Source organism: Cucumis melo, chromosome 4 (assembly GCF_025177605.1).
Source record: "Cucumis melo cultivar AY chromosome 4, USDA_Cmelo_AY_1.0, whole genome shotgun sequence".
Lineage (NCBI taxonomy): Eukaryota > Viridiplantae > Streptophyta > Magnoliopsida > Cucurbitales > Cucurbitaceae > Cucumis > Cucumis melo.
In genome coordinates this window covers 17,919,609-17,942,509 of record NC_066860.1, presented here as the reverse complement: position 1 = coordinate 17,942,509, position 22,901 = coordinate 17,919,609, and the positions used below count along the sequence as shown (strand labels likewise).

General features: G+C 34.3%; 1 protein-coding gene and 1 long non-coding RNA gene across 7 annotated transcripts in view; one reads left to right on the top strand and one right to left on the bottom strand.

The window, feature by feature from the left end:
* LOC127148779 (uncharacterized) overlaps nt 1-22,901 on the top strand; it is a 115,978-nt gene that overhangs the window by 4,848 nt on the left and 88,229 nt on the right. The window lies entirely within an intron of this gene.
* LOC127148781 (uncharacterized) lies at nt 564-4,269 on the bottom strand. Of its 2 annotated transcripts, XR_007819872.1 has the most exons (3): nt 3,892-4,253; nt 2,996-3,811; nt 564-2,221 (listed from the first exon to the last, which is right to left on the bottom strand). It is a non-coding gene; the product is annotated as an uncharacterized LOC127148781 (long non-coding RNA). The 2 variants fall into 2 exon arrangements; XR_007819871.1 differs by lacking the exon at nt 564-2,221 and having other exon boundaries at nt 3,128-3,811; nt 3,892-4,269.

Below are 22,901 nucleotides of genomic sequence, written 5' to 3'. Positions count from 1 at the left end.
TAGCATACATATACATAGCATCATCACGTAATCATATCAGTCTAATCATCACATCACATCTCATCACAATATCCAACATATAGTCATAACAAGCCACATCATCACATTATACCATGCCATCATATCAAATCACATCATCAGTCCCATCATGCCCTCATTAGTTGACATATCGTTATACAGTCTAGTCCTCAACGTGCATAACTAGAAATGCATGCGGTCTCATGATTCTAGTCATAGAGCTAGTAGTAGAAATCTCTTACCTGGAGATTTGCTCAACGAGACCTAATAGCAAGAAAATGCGCTTTCCAAGCAGCGAGATCCTAAATGTTTAATAACGCCAATTTTCATAACTTGAATATTAAACGAGCAAGGACTCAAGGATTTAGTTGGAATAACTTACTCGTGGTAGGGTTACAAGGAGGTGGTTCTTACTAGAGGAGTCTTTCACTCTACAATTCAATTGGTCCAAGCTACCTTTTTAAGAGAGATAAATCAGTTTAATCCAAATAAATTATTTAGGTTCAAAAGTCTTAAGTCCTTGCTGGGTGTGCTAAAAACCCAATTAACTTACCAAAATAGGTGCAAAGGACCGGAGCAGGCTGACAGCTCAAGGACAGGGGAATCGGCTCGGCTAGCAAAGCAGGAATTGGCTCGGCTTGAAGGCTGGAGTCGGCTCGGCTTGCGGCAGAAGGCGCGGCTCGACGCGGAGAGGCGCGGCCTGGCTACGGCGCTGATAGGTGTGGCGCGACTCGGGTCGCAAAGGGTGATGCAGATCGATCTAATTCGCGCGGAGCTGAAAGCGCGGGTCGCGTTTCCGGCTCGGGTGACGGCGGGGACGGAACGCGGCACTCGGCGATGGCTTACAGGCGGAAGAGATGCGATCCGACAGGCGTTTCGTTTGGGAGCGGGGTGGAGATGCGATCGGGTCGGGTTTACGCGTGAACGAGGTGCGGCGCACGGGCTTCCGGATTCGGGCGGCTGGTGGCGTTGGTCCGACGGCTTGGAGACGCGAAGAGTGGCAGCTCGGATGGGTGTCGATCGGCTCGGCTGATCTATTCGGGTTCATTTACAGTGAAGGCTTGACGGAAGGCTTGGGCGGACGGCGCGGCGCGGCGGCGAGGGAGGAGGGTTTCGGCGGCGCTTTTAAAGCTAGGGTTTTTTTTTTCTTTTTGGTTTGGTTGAAGAGGAAGATGAATAGTGGGCTATTTAATGCAAAAATAATAATTCTTTATCATCATTATTATCTTTTCTCTTCCCCAAAAATCTCACTCTCTTTCTTCCATTAAATCCATCAAAATCTCTCTCTTTCAATTTCAACCAATTACATCAATCCCTTCTCTTTCTCTTTCTTTTTCCAAATAATATCTCACCATTAACTTTAACAAAAAAATCAATCCTCTCTCTCCTTCCCCAATTATATTTATTTTCCACATTTAACTCTACCAATTTTATTATAAAAAACAAGGTAATTATATAACTCTAAATCTTAATTAAACACAAAGTCAAAATAATCAAGTTCCTCAATTACTTCCAGTGTTCCCATAATTACACTTAAGACGATAAATTAAGTTCCAAATTGTTGGGGCGTTACAATGGTATTTAGGAAAAATCCATGACCAGTAACCTCCATTCACACTCCTGTATTAAATTGATTCATAAGAATGAAAATCAACCCTGTTTATAGCAGTTTCTTAAAAAAAATTCAAGACACAGCAAAATGCATCCATCTGATACTAATCAATATAATTCCTTGGGAATAAGTAAAATGTACCATCTGATACTATTGAAGAGTGTGGAGCACAACGGCAATAACCAAGCCTTGTTCTTCACTATTTTTCACCTTTTTCTCTATTCACACATTTTATCAAACACCTTCTAGGCCTTCTCTCTCCATAAAATTAAATAAAAAATTTTAAAAATAAATCTTTCATGACTAGTATTTCATCCTTTATTTGCCATGTAAAATAAAGTAAAAGATGGATAAAACATGGGCAGAGTAGTAATCAAACCCCATCACAATATATACTTTACAAAATATAATACTATTAATAAACATTCAGTAGAGCAGCGTACAAACAGACTTGTCTAATATCCTGGCGAACTTCTTCTTCAAGTGTGTTTCAGTCCTTCAAAATTTTTTTGAAATCATACACAGTCCCAAGTCAAAATAATCCAATTGTTCCAACTTCTTCACATCTATGTCAAAGCCCTTCTAGTTCTTCTTCCAATTCCAAGTTAAAATAAAATGAAGTTGATATTAAACTTACACAGAACATAACTATGCATTTACCCATGTACATTCTTTTAAATCAATATGAAACTTTATATTCAACTTATGACCATTAACAACTTAAGTAAATATTACCACATAGCAATAGAATGTGGTATTCTTGACTAATAGAATGTGGCAATGATGATAAAATAAAATCTACCTAATCTGTAATGAACATTATTGTGTTAATTTGAAGAAAAAATCATACCACAAAAGTGGAAAAGAAGAACATAAGACAAGATGAAAAAAAAACATTTTCAATAATCATGTTTTCTACCTTCACTTTTATACACAAGAAAAAGTACATAACTTGAACTATGGAAATTGTATGCATAAAGCAAATAGACAATAGAACTATGTGAAGAAAACAGGAAAATAATTTTAAAAGTTAAATAAGGCCATTTTCAAAGAGATGAAAAGGAGCATTCCAGTAAGGCTACAGTGTATGTGTGCGCTGGCATATTCAGCTCATTGAACATCAATCAAAAGACAAAAAGAAAGAAACTAATAAAAAGCAGTCAGTCATTGAACATACATTCTATCATAGAAGCAAGAAAATTCAATTATCAGCTACCAGTAGCTATGTTTCCTTTGATGAAAACGAGTTGAACACAGAATACTTCCCCAAAAGATACTTCTTTAAAGTTTACTTCGACTTGATATAACAAAAAAGAAAAGATAAATACAACAGACAACTACAAAATGAATGTTGGTAATTCTTACTTCTTATCAATGCTAGGGATGTCACTTCTCTCTGCCTTCCCTACAATAGCTTTGAAACAATAAGAACATAATTATATAACCAAGCAGTAACTGATGAAATGCTAAAACATGTGCGCAAAAAAAAAAAAAAAAAAGAAAAATACAACAGATGAACAGCCTTCATTTTCAGACATTTAATTCTTAAAACACACTTCCTCGCTACTTCTTATAAACAAAAAAAAAAATTATCATAAGAGTGAAACTTTACTCCTACCTCATCACCCTTTGTAAGTAGTTCTGCAAATTGATTTAAATCAAATTAGAAACAAAAATTATCAATTAAGAGAGCTTTCCCTCATCGTTAACCTTCCTGCTTCTATTCCTTTTCTATATTATATTGTTGGAAGCAGCTGATCCATCCGGCAAACTGGAATCATAATAACCAAAAAGCGGCTTTTCGAATCCTCAATTGTCTTCAACAAAAGCACACCAATGTCAAATTCCAGTTAAAGAAAAGAAAAAGAAACAATCTCTACATCTCTCATTACATAACACACATCATCAACATTTTCAAAAGAGAGAGAAATAGAGAAACAGAGAAATAGAGAAATGGTAAAGACCAGTCTAGGTCTTCTCCAATGAAAATGTCGGTCCCTAAGGAATTCAAGTAGTGATCTCCGATACTATCCATACCCCGACGAACGACAGTGTTATCCGGTTGTAGCTTTAAAAAAGAGGAAGATATTATGAGTGCTGAAATTTCAAAAATGTACCATTCGCTTGAAACACACCATTACGCTTCATGTATAGGCAACCTGCTTCGACACGAATGAAAACCTGCAAGCAAGATGAGAACGAAAACAAGAGATGTTGGAGACTTTAGTTTGAACGAAAACAAAGGGAGGAATTTTTCTGACCTTGTGCGTGAATGAAATCATCGAAGAGTGAATGTGGGGAGAGATTGATTGGAAGAGAGGATCGAATGAGGGTGGGTGGGGCTTGGAGGAACGAAAACTAAATTTGATAAAAATAAAAGGTACGAGTTTGGGTGCAACGACAACTGGAAGAAACGCGAAATAGAACGACCTCGCACGATAGGCGTTGATTGCACGAACACCGACGAAGGGAGAACGATGGTGAATCTAAATGTTGACGACTAGGTAAACGGTGGGGTGCAAACCGACGAAAACGACAGAGGGCGACCAAGAGAAGACGAAGAGAAGGTTCATGTGAGAGATTTAGGGCGACCGCGAACAAAGAAGACGAAGAGAAGAGGAAATTGAGGGTTTAGATTGGAAGAAAGGGAAAATTGGGGGTATAATTTTTTTTTTAATAAATTAAGTTAGTTGTTTATTTAAAAAGTTAAAAGAATTTAGTTTTTTTTTTAAAATATTTTTTATTTTTTTTCAATTAATTTAGTAATTCTGGACGTTTCTGAAATGTCAAGTAAAATTCTCTTACTTGACGTTTTAAAAATGTCAAGAAATTTTAAAATTTCTCAATCTCCGCCTTTTCATTAAAATTCTTGACGTTTTAAAACGTCAAGAATTTAATCGATATTTTTTGATGTTTATAAAACGTCCAGAATGTAATGAATATTTCTTGACGTTTTTAAAATGTCAAGTATAATTACATATTATTTGACGTTTGAAAAACGTCAAGAATGTCGATTTATAATAAATCTTGACGTTTTAAAAACGTCAAGAATTTAGAAGATAATCCTTGACAGTTTATAACAGTCAAGAAAAACGTTCATATTGCTTGACGGTTTAAAATCGTCAAGAATTCTAAAAATTGCCTCCCCTCCGCCTTTTCATCAAAATTCTTGACGGTTTTCCTATTCAAGAAATGGTCTTTTTCTAGTAGTGCTTTTTTTCTTTGTCCTTTGTGCGATGTTTTTTATGAGACATTTTTAATTTAAATTTATTATCTTTTTAGCTTGCTACTTGCACCATAGATTATTTTGAAATTTTGAGTTTCTGCTCTTTTTTTGTCATTTCTTATGAGATTTCTCTTTCATTTTTAATTTAGGTTTATTATAGCTTACTTACATTTTGTATTATGGATTGTTACGAAATTTTGAGTTTTTTCTTTATCGTTTATGAACCTTTGTTGTGCGATATCTTGCATTTTTGCATTATGGGTTGTTGTGGAATTTTGAGTTTTTTTTTTCTTTTTGTCTTTGTTGTGTGATAACTTTTTGTGATACATTTTTAATTTACGTATATTATTTTTTATGATACATTCTTCGTCTTTTGTTGCTGCGATGTTTTTTATGAGACATTTTTAATTTAGATTTATTATTTTTTTAGCTTGCTTGCATCGTAGATTATTTTTAAATTTTGAGTTTTTGTTCTTTTTTTATTATTTTTTCGTCCTTTCTTGTGAGATTTCTCTTTCATTTTTAATCTAGGTTTATTATAGCTTACTTAGGGTTTGTTTAGAATGGTTTTTGAATGTTTAATTTTTAAAATAATTCATTTTAAGATAAATTGAGGTGTTTGGCATTCATTTGAAATAATCTTTTGAAAAATGAGATTATGAAATAAATCATTCTAAGAAAACACATGCAACCAAATTTTAGAATAAATTTTTATTTTATGTTTAGTGAGAAATCCCTTCCAAATATCTATTTTTTTCATTTATTTTTTCCATTCCTTTTTACTATCTATTTTCTACTCCGTCGTTTTTTTTTTTTTTGTTTTTTTCTATTTTTAAATACTTTGAATATTTTTTTCAATGTATATGAACACACATTTAAATATAAAGATTAGCAAAAGTTTCTCTCTCGGTCAAATCTATTTCGACTTAACATCTATGAAAGAAATGACGAGGACGTTAATGAAGAACATGATCGTTCGGTTCATGAAATAAAGATAAATGAAGAATGTGATCGAATTACACATCTTTTTGTCTAATTGATATTATATTGTCTTGAAAAAAATTATTTATCTTATTTATATTTTGTTGATGGAAATCAAATTTTTTTATGATCATATATTTACATTTCAAGATATTTGTGCTTTTAAAATTAAATTTTTCAAAAAAAAAAATTAATACATAATTAAATTAATGTTTAGTTTCAAGTAACTAAAAATTTAATAATTTCAAGATAATGTACAATTAATTTTAAAATATATTTATGAAAAAAATTCAAAATTTGTGTATTTTTTATGAAATTTGTTCATAAATATGAAGTAAAGCAAACAATTTTGTGTGTTTCAAGTGAGTATTTAAATTTTAAACTCATTTTACAAAAAATATTTTTTCAAAAATGTATCTTTTAAAAAATATTTTTTCATAGGCAATCCAAATGGACCCTTACATTTTGTATTATGGATTGTTATGAAATTTTGAATTTTTTCTTTATCTTTTCTGATTCTTTGTTGTGCGATGTCTTACATTTTTGCATTATGGTTGTTGTGGGATTTTGAGTTTCTTTTTTTTTTTTTTTTTTTTTTTTTTGTCTTTGTTATGTGATAACTTTTTATGATACATTTTTAATTTATATATATTATATTTTATGATACATTCTTTGTCCTTGTTGTGCGATGTTTTTTATGAGACATTTTTAATTTAGATTTATTATCTTTTTGGCTTGCTCCTTGCACCATAGATTATTTAATTTTGAGTTTCTGTTTTTTCTTTTTTTTCCTTTCTAGTGAGATTTATCTTTCATTTTTAATTTAATTTATTGCTTGCATTTAGTATTATGGATTGTTATGAAATTTTGAGTTTTTTTCTTTATCTTTTCTCATCCTTTGTGGTGGTCTTACATTTTTGCATTATTGGTTGTTGCGGAATTTTGAGTTTTTTTTTTTTCTTTTTGGTCTTTGTTGTGTGATAACTTTTTTTTATATATTTTTAATTTAGATATATTATTTTTTAGCGTTTTGTATTATGGATTGGTTTTTGAAATTTTGTGTTTTTTCTTTTTCTTCTAAACTCTTTTGTTGTGTGTTAGTTTTTGAAATATTTTTAATTTAGATTTATGATCTTTTAGCTTCCACATTTTGTATTATTAATTATTTAATTTAGATTTATTATAATTTTTTTTTTTTTTTTGCATTATGGCTTGTTCTACATTTTGATTTTCTACTTTTTATTTTTCTGGTCATTTGTTATACGATATGGGGCATTTTTAATTTAGATTTATTTTTTTAGCTTGTATTTAGTATTCGAGATTGTCTTGAAATTTTTACTTTTGGTATTCTTTGTTTTTTTATTCTTTTTCTTTTAAATAATGTGTTTTTTAAAAGTAATCTAAAAAATAGAGTAGGAGACAAACTATTGACAAAAATATGGTAATTTAGGCAATGTAATGACTTTCTTGGAAGTGGTGGACCCTTGTGTGGACTCCACACTTTCTTCTTTTTTAATATATTTAATATTTAATATATATTAAATATTAACAAAAATATGTTATTAAATATTTAAATCTCCAAATTTCAATTTTCAAAAATATCTTTTCTTATTAAATATATTTGGAATTTGGAATTTGGAAATATATTTAATAAGGAAAGATATTTTTGAAAATTGAAATTTGGAGTATTAAATATTTAATAACATATTTTGTTAATAGATATATTTTTAAAAAAAAATTGGAGATTGGAATTTGAAATTTGGAAAATATTTAATAAGAAAGATATTTTTGAAAATTGAAATTTAGAGTTTTGAAATATTTAATATATATATATATATATATATATATATATATATATATATATATATATATATATATATATGAAACATCTTTAAAAAAAAAAAGAAATTGTGGGGTCCACGCATTGGAGTCATGGACCCGTCGACGACTTCGCCAAAATTACCTTATTTTCGTCAATAGTTTGGCTTATATCCTATTTTTGACATTACTTTTAAAAAATACATTATTTTTAAAAAAAGGCTCATGTTTTTCTTTTCTTTCTTTTATTTTGTTAGTTGGCGATATTTTCTCTTCAAACAAAGGAGGAATTCATTTTCTTTCTATGTAGTTGCATTTTCTCTATGATGTCGTTTAAATTCTTTTCACTTGCTCTTCGAAACTTAATTGTGTATGATTATTCAAAGCTTTCCTTCTTGTTTCTCTCTTTTGTGTTATTTTTTTTTATGTAAAACTCTTTGGTTTAGTTCTATTGTTTTTGGTGTTGTATATGTTGCTTTTGATATAATTTTCTTTTTTTTTTTTTGTTCAACATAACAATATTATTCTATCCTCTTGACCAATGATTTATTGGATTTTTTTTTCTGTTTATTCGGAAGTTTTTTTTTTCTTTAATTGATTTCATTTTTGTTTCTTTTATGTGCATTTTCATTTAACTCGGCCCTTGATTTCATTGATAGTTTTGCTTTTTTAATTGTAGTGTTTTTTTTTTCATTCTATTGGTTGAGGGTTCCACAAATTTTTTTTGTTAAATGTATTTTTGTATTGAATGTGTGTTGAATTGAAACTTTTAATGTTGTTGAATTGAGATTTGAGGGGGGTAATTGAAAATTTGAAGGGGTGGAGGGATGAATTGAAAATTTGAAGTGGGTTTAGTTGAATTTAAATTTTGAAAGGGGAGTTTATTGTTGAATTGAAAGGGGGGGACCCCGAATTTAAATTTTGAAGTGTGGGAGGAGGGGGGGTTTAATTGAAATTTTGAAGGGGTGGAGATCAGATGAATTGAAAATTTGAAGTGAGGGAGGATTGAATAGAAATTTTGAAGGTGGTGGGGGGTTTGAATTGAAAATGTTATAGTGACAAACCATGTACCCATATTTTTATGTAATTTATATATTTGATTCTAGCTATGTGTTCGTATTTGCTTATTGAATGTTTGTTTTCTATATCCACAGGCATTATGTTATCGTCATAGCCATGTAATAATTTTCTGGAGACGGACGCTATGTTCCTTGAGTTTGAGGACGATTAGATAACCTTGCGGGAGGGTCATTGTTCGTGGGAGACAATGTGGATGAGTCTAAGAATTTCCTTCATTTTAACTTAGAATTATTTCATGTTTTTTCTTTAACATTATATGTTATTATAAGAGAAGACGACCATGCTCAATAAATTTATTGAGTAGGGTCATCTTCTCAACCATCTGCGACTTTGACTCCTAGGAGACGTACGCAGTCTTGACTCTTAGAGTTGGAGCGCCACGTTGCAGTCAATGGGCGCATTCTGATGACGATCGCCCCTGGAGCAGAGAAGCCTATTTCCCACACGTCATTCGCTTCAGCCAGACGATAGGCGTGTGCATGCGAAAGACATTTCTCATTCGTCGCCTTAAGTGGGTGGACATTGGTAGATAATACATTGAGGTTGATAAAAGGGACCTCCAAGTAATTAAGTCCACTATACATTTATGAAACATATCTAAGTTAACCAATCTAATGTGTTATTTTTGTAATATGTAGCGGTTTTTTGTGCTTAATTTCAATGATCAAGCAATGAATAGGTTTGTTGAGCATCAAATGGTCACCACCTTTAAAGAGTCTCGGGTCGACTGTCACAGACACTTCAAAAAAGTATAGCAACCCCAAGGAGTCTCGTGCCAGCCCACTAAACGTATTGGTTGGACGTTATGATGATTGACACTTTCTCTGTGACCACTACATGAGTCGTGCATTCCAGGTATTTATCATGCTTAATTATTATTGAAAGCAATAAACACAAAACCAGCTTACGTGGAAACCCGAGAACCAGCTTACGTGGAAACCCGAGAATCAGGAGAAAAACTACGATGTTTTTAGTTTTATTATTTTCTGATATTCATACAATAGGTACAAGAGGGAATAAATAGAAAAGTACAAAAAGATAAAAAAGGAAAAAATGTTTAGGGTAAATCTTTCCAATGGGCTAAGCCCACTAATTTTAATAATTCTAACACTCTCCCTCAAGTTGGAACGTAAATATCAATGAGGCCCACTTGCTAACACAAAAGTCGAAGTTTGGCCTGAGAAGCGGTGAGGACATTAGCAACCTGTTGGCTTGAAGGGATGTACAGAATGCATATGCTCCCACTGTCAAGTCTTTCTTTGATGAAATGTCAATCAATCTCAATATGTTTAGTTCTCTCATGCTAAACTGGGTTGTTAGCAATACTAATAGTAGCTTTATTATCACAAAAGAGCTTCAATGGAGTCTCACATTCCTGATGAAGATCAGATAGGACTTTTTGGAGCCAAATTTCCTCACATATTCCCAAACTCATAGCTCTATATTCGGCCTCAACACTGCTCCTGGCCACAACACTTTGCTTCTTACTCCTCCAAGTTCAAGATTGTCCCAAATAAAGGTACAACAACTGGAGGTAGACTTTCCTGTCAACAACAGATCCTACCCAATCCGAGTCAGTATATGCCTTAATGGTCTTTTTGTCTGTCTTTCTAAACATCAACCCTTTACCAAGTGTTGTTTTTAAGGATCTTAGAATTCTTTTGACAGCTTCCATTTGTTCCTCATAGGGAGTCTGCATAAATTGGCTGATAGCACTCATTACAAAAGAAATATCAGGACGAGTATGAGATAAGTAAATCAATTTACCCACAAGGCGCTGATATTGTTCTTTATCAACTGGAACTTGATCATCAGAGTTTCCTAGTCTATAGTTGAATTCAATAGGAGTGTTAGTGGGACGACATCCCAACATACCTGTTTCGGTTAGCAGATCAGCGGTGTATTTTCTCTGAGATACAAAGATGCCTTCTTTAGATCTGGTCACCTCAATTCCAAGGAAATATTTTAGATTTCCCAAATCCTTGATTTCAAATTCATTACCCATTCTCTGTTTAAGTTAACTGATTTCTGCCTGATCATCTCCAGATAAAACGATGTCATCCACATAAACTATCAAATTGTAATCTTTCCTGTCTCGGAAACTTTTGTAAATAAAGTGTGATCAGAGTGTCCCTGACGATATTCTTGGGACTTGACAAAAGGAGTGAATTTGTCAAACCATGCTCTAGGTGATTGTTTCAGATCATATAAAGATTTCTTGAGTTTACAAACCTGTTGACCAAGCTAGGCTTCAAAGCCAAGCGGAAGGCTCATGTAAACCTCCTCTACTAGATCTCCATTCAGAAAAGCATTTTTAACATCCAGCTGATATAGAGACCAATCTTTGTTTACAGCAACAGAAAGAAGGACTCTGACAGTATTCAACTTAGCAATAGGAGAAAAAGTTTTTGAGTAATCAACATCATAGGTCTGAGTAAATCCTTTTGCAACTAACCTTGCCTTGTGTCTGTCAAGTGTTTCATCTGCTATGTATTTGAGAGTGAACACCCATTTGCATCCCACAGGCTTGTGTCCCTTGGGTAGAGCACAGATCTCCCACGTATCATTCTTTTCAAGAGCTTTCATCTCTTCCATGGCAGCATTTTTTCATTCACGACACTCTAAAGCAATATGAATATTTTTTGATATTGTGGTAGAGTCAAGGTTGGCAGTAAAAGCTATAAACTGTGGTGAGAGATTCTTGTATGACACATAATTAGATATGGAGTGCTTTGTACAAGACCTAGTACCTTTTCTCAGTGCAATAGGAAGATCAAGAGAAGGATCGTACTTGTCAAGTTTCCCTGTATGACCCTGTTTAGCTTCATTGTTACTGGTTTCTATTCTGACCTCAGTCTCATCACCACTGTTCTTTTCTTCCACATTTTCAAGAACAGCAACATCAGACCTGTCATTCTCATTCATTGTATTATTAGTGCAAGGTTCAGTAGGATCTTCCATACCTTGATCTCGAGGAGGTTTGGTGTCTTGGACTGGAGACGGCGACTGACTGGTAGGGGACCCGACTCTCTTTCAGAGATTCCTCCTGTAATATGTTTTCCAAGGAACTTGATTTGTGGGTAGGATTATAGGGTGAAGATCAATGTCATACACGGTACTAGGAGTAGGTTCGATAAATTCAAAGGTACTGTTAGACTCTTCACTCACACTCTCCTCGTGAAGATGGCTAACGGGAAAATAGGGTCGGTCCTCATAGAAAGTAACTCCATAGTTTTGGCCCTAATCAGACCAAATTTCCAACAAACACACAAGCTTGAGCCCGAGGAGTAAATTTGGTCTAGTTAGGGCCAAAAGTATGGACATAAGCGGTAAACTCAAACACACGAAGAGGGACCTCTGAAACAAGACGAGTAGAGGGGTAGAATTCCTTAAGACATTCTAAAGGAGTCTGAAGGTGGAGGATACGAGAAGACATTCTATTGATTAAATGAGCTACTGTAAGAATAGCATCTCCCCACAGGTATGAAGGAAGGGAAGTGGAAAGCATAAGGAAACGGGCTACTTCTAGAAGGTGACGATTTTTTCCCTTGGACACTCCATTTTGTTAAGGAGTGTAGGCCCACGAGTTTTCGTGAACAATCCCCTTGGAGGCTAGAAATTCACTAAGGTTATGGTTTTCGAATTCTCGATCCTTATCACTCCGAAGAATAACAATTTCTTTATGGAATTGTGTTTCAATGGTGTGATAGAAGTTTTGGAAAATAGCGGAAACCTCAAATTTATCGGTGATAAGGTAGATCCAGGTAAAACGGGTATGATCATCAATGAAGGTTACAAACCACCTTTTCCCATATGAGGTGGTAACCTTGGAGGGACCCCAAATGTCACTATAGATAAGGGTAAACAGTTGTGTGGGTTTATATGGTTGTGAGGGAAAAGAAACACGATGCTATTTTGTCCGAATGCATACATCACAAGATAAGGAGGAGACATCTATTTTAAGAAAGAGATGGGGAAACAAATATTTCATATACATAAAGTTCGGGTGACCTAACCGAAAATGCCACAACATAAAGTCATGTTCAAAGGTGCTAAAATAGGAAGATAGTAAACTAGTCGTAGAGATACTACTACCAGAGGTATCATCATTAAGGATGTAAAGTCCCCTGCTATGCCGAGCAGTGCCAATCGTCCTCCCTAAATTCAAGTCCTGAAAGCAAACAAACTCAGGTAAGAAAGTAGTTTTACAGTGCAACTCACGGGTGATCTTACTGATAGATAAAAAATTGTAAAAAAGCTTAGGCACATGCAAAACATTCTGGAGGGAGAAACCGTCAAAGATGACTATTTGTCCTTTCCCAGTAATTGGGGCTAAAGAGACATCGACAACTAGATTTTCTCATTACTGGCACAGAGGGTATAAGAGACAAAGTGCTACGAGAAACCTGTCAGGTGATTTGTGGCCCCTGAGTCAAAAATCTAGGGATTCGTCCCATCAACACTAATAAGGCCAAGGGACTAAGACATACCTGATTGAGCAATGACATTTAGAGTAGGAGAGCTGGTCTGACTAGTAGTAGGGCCAATGAGCTGAGAGGTGCTGGCAGTCTCCCTAACATCGGTATGCCCTGAGTTCAATTGCTCCTTGGAGGAGCTTTTGTTACCTCTTGGGGGCCGATCGTGGAGTTTTCAACACTAATCCTTGGTATGTTGTTGTTTCTTGCAGTGCTCACAAACAAGAATTGGTTTCCTATTATAATGGGTCAAGGATCGAGCATTAAAGGCAACAAAGTTAGTTATATAATTTGAAGGCACGTTAGAAAATGAAATATCGGGTTCTTGGAATACATCGATAGATCGGTCTGTGCCAAGGATGTACTAACTTCAAAAACAGCTTTTCTGTAGGTTTGATTAATCTCAAGACCACGAACATATGGATATCCATAATCGAAGGGTGTCGATGACTCATTCGCTTCATCCCCCGATCTGTTATTGTGTTGGTCAGCCCCGTTCCTATAGAAGAAAGTTTGTTGTAAATGGTCGACGGACAGATTTACACCGCTGTACAGATTTGCACTACTGTATAGATTTGACAGTTTTGAAGGTTGCTATCCGACGAAGGATGACCGAAAGGGTGAGACGGTTGAACAGGGGACGACATGTAGAAGCGGATGTGATGGGCAGTGAGATTAACAGACGGCGATGTGTGGGCCCACACGCTCGGTAGAGGCGACGCGTGAAGTGCTTTCTGACCGAAAGGTTGCACTGATGGCGGCAAGGGTTGGTCCATTGGATAGATCGACGGCGTCTGAATCTGTTGGAGTAGTTTTTCCATAGTGGTGTCCACAGCGGCAACGGAAACAACAACTGTTTTGGTCTGGGTGATGCCTAATCTTTTTTTCTAGGGTTTCGTTGTTGCTTCGCTCTTATACCATATTGAAAGCAATAAGCACGAAACCGACTTACGTGGAAACCCAAGAACTGAGAGAAACATCATGATGTTTTTAGTTTTATTATTTTCTGACAATAGGTACAAGAGGGAATAAATAGAAAAGTAGAAAGAGATAAAAAAGGAAAGAATATTTTAGGGTAAACTTCCCAATGGGCTAAGCCCACTAATTCTAATAATTCTAACAATTATGATTTCAACTTTTAATATGTATAAGAAATAAATAATATAATTGTTTTCATGCATGAGCAATCACAGATGAACAAGACTACTAGACACATTACAGGAAAAAAAAGGTCTATGATAGCTAACAAACAATCCTATCGTAGACATTTTATAGCGTTTAACAAAAAGTCGTGTCAGCCAACGTTATTAAAAGTCTGAATTTTTAATAACATTTCTCCAAAGCTATAAAAAAGTGTGCATTTTTATAGTGTTTTATGTAGGTTATGAAAACAACTTTGTAATAGTGATTTTTTATTTGTATCATTTATGATAGCGTTTTCTTGAAGCTATGAAAACGTTTTTATAGTGTCTTGTGAAAGCTATGAAAAGTGTGCATTTTGATAGCATTTTAGAATGGCTATAAAAATATCTTTTTAATAGCATTTCTTGTATGTATATTATTTATGATAGCTTCTGGTTAGAGCTATGAAAAACTTTTTATAGCAAGTATAAATTGTTATTTATTGTTTATAACAGTATTTTTTTTTTACAAGTTTAAACGTTTAATCATACCTTTAGATAAAAGCTTTAATAAAGTAGGATTTTTCACATAGTTTATCTATAATAAACATTTTTAAATATCAATATTCCATTCCCAACATAAAAATATAAAATCATCCCACTTATGTGAAGAAAATATATTTCAAATGTTATGGTTCATGATTCATATATAAAAAGTCAAGTAACAAAAAAATATCCTTACATATTGTCCTGTACAAAATATAACTCAAAAGATTTATAATTCCATGCACAAAATGCTATTTTTATGGTTAAGTATTCATATAAGAGATAGTCACTAATATATCATCTAATCCAGCACAATGATCAACCTATATTATCCATTAGTTACAAAAGGGTAATAGGGCTTTGTACAATTCTTGGTCAAGACATTCTTAGGCTTTGTACAATTGTTCTTTCGTTAACCTACAAAAAAATTATGAACAAACCGAAATGACTAACTAAGTTTGATTGTAAGAAATATCTATTGGGAAGTTTGTAGATGAGACGAAAGCTCAAATGCTGAAAGATAAATGCTTACCATTAGAAGAATGTGTTGTGGTTGTTGGGCGCACTGACAAAGGGGTGACAGCTCTACAACAAGTTTGCACATTTTGTATGTTAGCTTCCTAATTTCTGTTGATATGATTTTTTACACGCCCCGATTATCTCAACATTTTTGGGATTGGATTAATGGGTGTTCAAAAATTCCTCACCCAATTTTTTTTTTCTTTTTACGTTTTGGTTAGTGGATTTAATAATGTGGAAGGAAGTATCGAGATCTGCCTTCATTTTTTAGATTGCAACTTTTGTTATAGGATCTTCATACACTAACGACATCCACATCGGGGAGAAACACAAAAAAAAATTCATCTGATCAAAATGTAAAGTAAAGTAAAGTAAAGTAACGTAGTATGTTTTTGTGCAATTTTATTTATGTGGTTTCATATGTGGGACTATTCTACCTCACTGCCATGTTCTTGTATATATCCATTATTTGCAGGTAATTTAATTAATGTTTGTGGAATCAAATTTTGTGTTTAATCATTGTTTGTTAATGGAAATACTAAATTCAAAGGAGCCATTTATATGGAGATTGTAAGGAATGTGGTTGGTAAAGAAGAAGCAATTGGGTATTCAAATTGTTACTTCCTTACTTGAACCGTTGGAAAGAGAGTTTTTATCTATTTCACTGTTTGTGCTTTACTTGTTGTTAATGTATTTAATTGTATACTTGTAAGTAATTGTCAATGAAGAGTAGGATAAAGGATGAGTGGAGAGTGATACAAGAATGGGACATAAATTTGGTTGATTCATGCACCTGGAATATGATTGCTTATTTTGTTAAGGGATTTGTGATTTCTCTATAAGCTTACCTTTCTTGTTTCCTATCTAAACATATGTTTTTTATTCATGCATTGATGCTTATAATAACCATAACTTTTAGAGACAATATTCCAACTCTGTTGTATAACATACAAGCACGTTGCAATATGGGGTTGAAAATTTGTAGGATGTGTGATTATTGATTGATAATTTAAAGAATTACGGGTTAGTCTTTTCTCTATATCTTTAGTTGAGTATTGAACTTCATTGTTATATGATCAAGTGTTTTTAGGTTTGCAGATGTCTATGTGTAAGTTTTTTCTCTATATGTGTTGTTTTGGCCTCAAGGTATTGTTTCTTCTATTCCAAATTATTTAATGCATCTAATTGTTTTACAATGCCACCTTCTTTGTCTTCACTTGGTCTAATTTTGCAGGTTGTGAAAGACAATCTAGGGGAGCTGGTATATTACACAATTGCTTTTCTACAAATTTACGGAGCAACAGGTTTTCTACTTTTTTCATTATATTTCTCGGGCATATAGGGATTTAGTTCAACACTAAATATTGGTATGGGCAACAGTACTTCAATGTATTCCTAATCTTGAGATATGTTTATTCTTTTACATTTTATAACGTATTCTATATGTTGAAAGAACTTATTCAAGATATTGATAAAAATAATGTTTTGAGTCATACTAGTTAAAGACTTTTAAAAGCGCTTATTCTAAGTTTGTTGTATAAACTACTTATTCTAAGTTTGTTGTATAAACTACTTATTTCAAGTTTGTTGTATAAACTACTTATTCTAAGTTTGTTTTATAAAATACTCAATTTAACAAGATGTGGGGTTGAAGATATTTGAACTTTTTGAAATGTTGGCTAATGGTGTATACCTAGTGTGGCTATAATACTTCATTTTGTACTTGAGTTACTCTGACTTAATTAAAAGTTTGAGATATCTCCCACTTTTTGTATGCTTTGTAGGATCGAATGTCTAGCCCTACATTTATGAACTTTAATTATTTAGTAGGATTATGTTACCAATTTGTACATCTTTTCTTTGATGAGTTCTCATATATTCTAAAAGGAGTGTATGCCTTTCTTCCAGGTGCACTATTACTTAAAGAAATTGTTGGTAATTATGGTCTAGATGGAATCAATGACATCATAGATGCTGCTAAAAGTCGCTTCAGTGAGTCAAAAAAAAGAAAAGGCTTCTGGTTCTTAAGTTTGGTGGAGAGTGAGTAATTGTTCTTTAAAATAATTTATATGAATTTTTGTGTAATTACATGCTGCTTATATTGTTTAGATGACAGCAAAGCGTTGAAAGGAAACTTTTTTCAATTTTTTGATCTAATAATTTCGTACCGAAAGTCTAGCTTCTACTTGATTTTATTTGTGAAGCTGCAGGTTAGGATTAGGAATACATGGTTTTCATATTTCTGTGTTTTTCTTGTTCATCATTATTAGTTAGGGTGTAAGATGCTATTAAGAAATCTATCTCCTTTAGATATTTATTATACAAGTTGCTGCACTGGTCAATGGTGCAAGTTTGACCCTTGGATTTACTTCAAAGGTCATGGATTTAAAGTTCAAAAATTGGTACCATAATCTTTAAATTTCTTAGGTGGTAGTCCAAATATTGGAAGGCCAACTATTCGTTTAGTGAAAGTGCCATCTTTTTGTTAGCCTGAAAGACGTGAAACTTGAAAATATTAGGTTTAAAAAAACCAGTCCCCTTTATATGAACAGGTGTGCTTGTATGCCAAAAAAAAAAAAAAAAAAACAGGTGTGCTTGAAGCCTGCTTGTTACTTTTATGCTGAGTGCTATATTTGTATTAGTCGTTATACAGCTGTATTCCAAAATCATGGGTTAATTTGTCTGTCACCTTCAATATTTGGCCCCATTTAATGAATAATGTATTTTATGCAGACTATTCCATTTCTTGTAGGTTGCCCAACATACTTAAGGAACTTTTTGAATCGGTTCTGTGAGCTTGCCTATTCTCCAAATCAGAGCTTATTCATAAATATAACTTTTGTTTTAAAGGTTAGAGCACTTTCTTCTTATAACACTTGCATAATTATGCAATTCGCTATTCAGTAGTATTTGTTAAGGAATTCATGTTGTGTACTTTGTTTCCATGACTTCTGAGCAATGATGAACCTTCTATAGAGGCATATATTAGTTGTTCTTCCGATGGAATGTCTCTTTTATTCTTAACATGCGTATGAGCTCATTAAATCACTTACGTACCAAGTAATTGCACGTAGATGTTTGGAAAAACAAGGTTGTGATGTAGTTCACTTCTTTTTAATATAAACGATGACAATTGACATTTGCTCTCTTTATTGAACTGCCATTTCAATTTTTCTCTGATAGATACTTCAAGATTGCTTCCTTATTCAACAAGATATTTCACTGAATTTGAAGCATTTATTAGAGCTCTTCCCAAGTTCTTTACTTGTTAGTGAATTGTACATGCACATAATCATTGTGGCATCGCTCGATTTGCAAAATAGATGAACCAGGTATGTATTGAGATTGTTGTTTACTCATTTGTGCTTTTGTGAACAATAATATTGACTTGTGTTTCTTTGGTTGTAGCCTTTTAGCTTTGTGAGAAGCTCTCCCAATACATTTACTACACTTGGAAATTATAAGTTTCATATATCATAAAATTTTTCAATTAATGACCTTTAATGGTTAAGATTTTTTGTTCTTTATTTGAAGTCTAAACTTTTTTTGTTTGTTTGTTTGTCCTATTAGTTATAGTGTTGTTTAGGATATTTGCATATTGACTAGACTTCTAACAATGTTTTTAAATTTGCATATTGAGTTTAATGTCTAACAACGTTTTTACAGGGAAGAGGAAGGAAACCATAGAATAGTATCAACTTATTTGTGCACACGATGGTTTCACTTTGGCTGATTTAGTGACTTATAATAGTAAACATAATTTAGCAAATGGTGAAGACAACAATGATAGTGAAAATCATAATAATAGCTATAAGTATGGGCAGGTATGCAATCAATTGTATGCATCTCATGAGATCATCGTTGATGTGGTATTAAGATAAAATCATTGGACCTTAATAACAATAGGCATACTTTAGGATTAGGTATTGTTTATCAAAATGACCAAAACCTCTTTAATGCCTTCTTATGGTTAAAGCTTAATTTAAGGTTCCTATTATTTCCTTACAACAGGTAACGGGAAAGGCAATAATGCTTAATGAAATTATAAACTATGTTTAGTCTTTGCAGCGCCAAGTCAAGGTAATCACTGAATATTCAAAAGATCTGTCACATTCTGTATATATATGTATATAGTTTTGGATTTGATGCAGTTTCTTTCAATGAAATTGGCAACTGTTAATCCAAGGATGGATTTGTTTTACAGAAGCTTCTCATTCTTTAGTATATGTGTATACATGTAGGATACAAAAATAAATGTTTATGAAACGACGATCATTTGTATCCATCATTCGTTGTGGGGTTGACATTTTGCACAGTTTCTTTGGACTCGTTGGTTGTTCTGTACTTTATAGATTGGTGTGTTGTTTTGATTTCTCTTTTTTATATGAACTTTTTACATTGGGGGGGGGGGGATGTGTGCAATATTGGATTTTATGCTGATGTGTTCTTGAACAATACTCAAACTAGTGGTCTATTAAAAACATCAGTGATAAAATATTTGTCACTGCAATTGATATGTGTTTCTAATTTGTCAGGTTGCTGCTCTGGGAGAAGGTGTTTCTTTAGAAGCCAAACTTTTGAGTAGGTCGATGCAAATTTAAGTTAGTTTAATTTGACTATTTTCCTTTCTGATCTGTATCAAATGAGGTATATTATATTAATAATGTAAGAAGAAAGCTTCATTACTTTAGAGAGAGGTATTTACAGCATCAAATGTGTAAGATTTATGATCGTGAACATAGTGAAGGTTAGCTCTAACCATTGAAATATTTAGTGCCTTGAAGTTGCTAGGATCCAACATTTTTTTTTCAAAGTTACCTTATTAGAATTCTAAAGATTAAATGGTTTATTTTGATATTTCTTGTAGAATGATTGAAGTTGTAACGACCCAACTTTCTGGACTAAGCTGAGGTCACTACCAAATGCCAAAACTCGACCATTTAACATAAAATTTAAAACGGACCAGTTACGATTCATAAAAACATTAGAAACCTTACAAAAGACAGTTTCGGGCCCTATTTTAAATAAATAAAAAAAAAGTCACAAAATAAAAATATCAAGTCACCAGTTCAAAATCACAAATCAAAACATTCTGACAAAATACATAGCGGAAGCGATAAGAAAGACCAGACGCGTCCATATGGCCTTCACGCATCCTTCCTGCCTCTCGTCGGTCTGCCCCTCGCTGTACCCCTACCTGAAGAGTTAAAGAAGAGAAGGGTGAGTATAAACATACCCAGTAAGGGACCCACTACTGGGCCCGTTAGGGGACAACAGTTAACTTCCTATTCGGGGGTACCCTACATAACAGTCTAGTGCTCCCGAAGGATGCACATATCAGTCTAGTGCTCCCGAAGGATGCACATATCAGTCTAGTGCTCCCGAAGGATGCACATATCAGTCTAGTGCTCCCGAAGGATCCACATATCAGTCTAGTGCTCCCGAAGGATGCACATATCAGTCTAGTGCTCCCGAAGGATGCACATATCAGTCTAGTGCTCCCGAAGGACGCACATATCCGTAAGGCACACTACCCCATAGATGAAGCTAACCGTTACCCCTCAGTCCGAACTAAACTGTCTACATAAGTCACATCCCAACGGCATTCATATCACAGTCCCACTATAGGCTTTGTCAGTCAGATAGTATAGGTTTAGACATCTACACCTTCAGTTGCTATATGCATTACCAACTCGCACACCATTAGGGAAAACCCTAGATCCAATCGACTAACCAACCCAAAACCGGACTCACTGTCCTTCCACGTCCAAATTCCATGAACCACATCCAGACCGGTGTTTTACTACATACTGAACCGTAACTTTAAGGTCCATCAACATAAAATCTCAATCCACAAATAGCAGTCACAGTATATTTACATCAGACAAAATATAATATAAGTGCTTAAACGTCAACACGCATACAGTTATTCAGTACAGTCACTAACGTGTAATCCCCTGTGGATTACTACGATTTCAGCCTGGACTCGGGGTCCAGTAGTAGGAAAACCCTTACCTGATACTCGGTTATGCCAGTCGATCGAAATCCACGCTCGACAAATCCACCTACGAAACACGAAAGTTTTAGTTGATGACCTTAGTAGTAGTTGTTTTAAAAGGTCATCCGTTGACTTACCCAAGGAAATGAAGCTATCTTGAACCAGGCCTGCCGCGGAACCCGAGAACTTAAGCGTCAACTCTGTACTACCTTCAAGGGAGAAAAGTAGGGCCATATCTTAATCCAACATTCAAACTCGAATCGGACGAGGTAACATTAGGGAATTCATCAAAACAATCCTTACGGAAGACTCACCGTGAACCGAAGTGGAGGAAGGAAGGCTTAGGTGGCTCGGCTCGGCTCGGCTTGGACTCGGCTTGGCTCGGCTCGGCTTAACTCGGCTTGGTTCTCGACTCGGCTCGGCTCGGCTCGGCTCGGCTTGGTTCTCGGCTCGGCTCGGCTTACTCGGCTCGCGGCTCGGCTCACTCGGCTCGCGGCTCGGCTCGCGGCTCGCTCGGCTTGGGGCTCGGCTCGGACAAGGATGGCGGCTCGGCTTCACGATCACCTCGGCTGCGCGCGACGACAGACAAAAACAACCCGGCGATGGCGGCGACGGTCTTCGGCTTACCCTGGACTTTATGGGTTGCACCGGACGGCACGGAGGAGGAGGTGTTGCTGGTGGTAGAGACAGAGACGGCCGGCGGACCCGTAGCTGCTTAATACCGAAGGGAGATCGGAGATGGAGGCGGCCGTAGCGGTGAGATGGAGGCGGAGATCGGAGGTGGAAGCGGTGCTGCTGCCGTCGGAAAAGAAGGAGAAGATTGAGGAGAATGGTGGTGGCGCTGAAACGGAAATGAAGAGGGAGGGAGAGAGACGGCTGCGGCGCCGGGAAGACGAAACGAAGAAGAAGGTGGAAGGGGGGCTCGGGCGTCGGGCGTGGAAGGGAGAAGAAAGAAGAAGAAAATCGGGGGGGGGGGGGGGGGGGCGGCGCTGTCTCCTAGGGTTTCTTTTCTCTCTCTTTTTTTTTTTTTAAATATATATATATATATATATATATATATATATATATATATATATATATATATATATAAACAAAATAAGTATATATAAATAAATATTAAAATTATTAATATTAAATAATTTTAAATAAATAATAATATATATTAAATAAAATAAAAATAATAATAATAATAAAGTAATAATAATAATATATTAATAATATTAATATTAAATAAATAATAATTTAATATTATGTAAATAATAATGTTATTGTTTAATAATATTACTATAATATTAAATAATAATAATAATTCTAATATTAATATTATAACAAATAAAATATATATTAATAATAATAATATAATTAATATTATATTATTATTATATCAACTTACACCAACATTTTAGAATTCCGAAAAAATTTACAAAAAAAAACGAGAAAATTTTACCTTAAATTTTCGGGGCGTTACAATCTTCCCTGCTTAGGGAACTTTCGTCCTCGAAAGTTT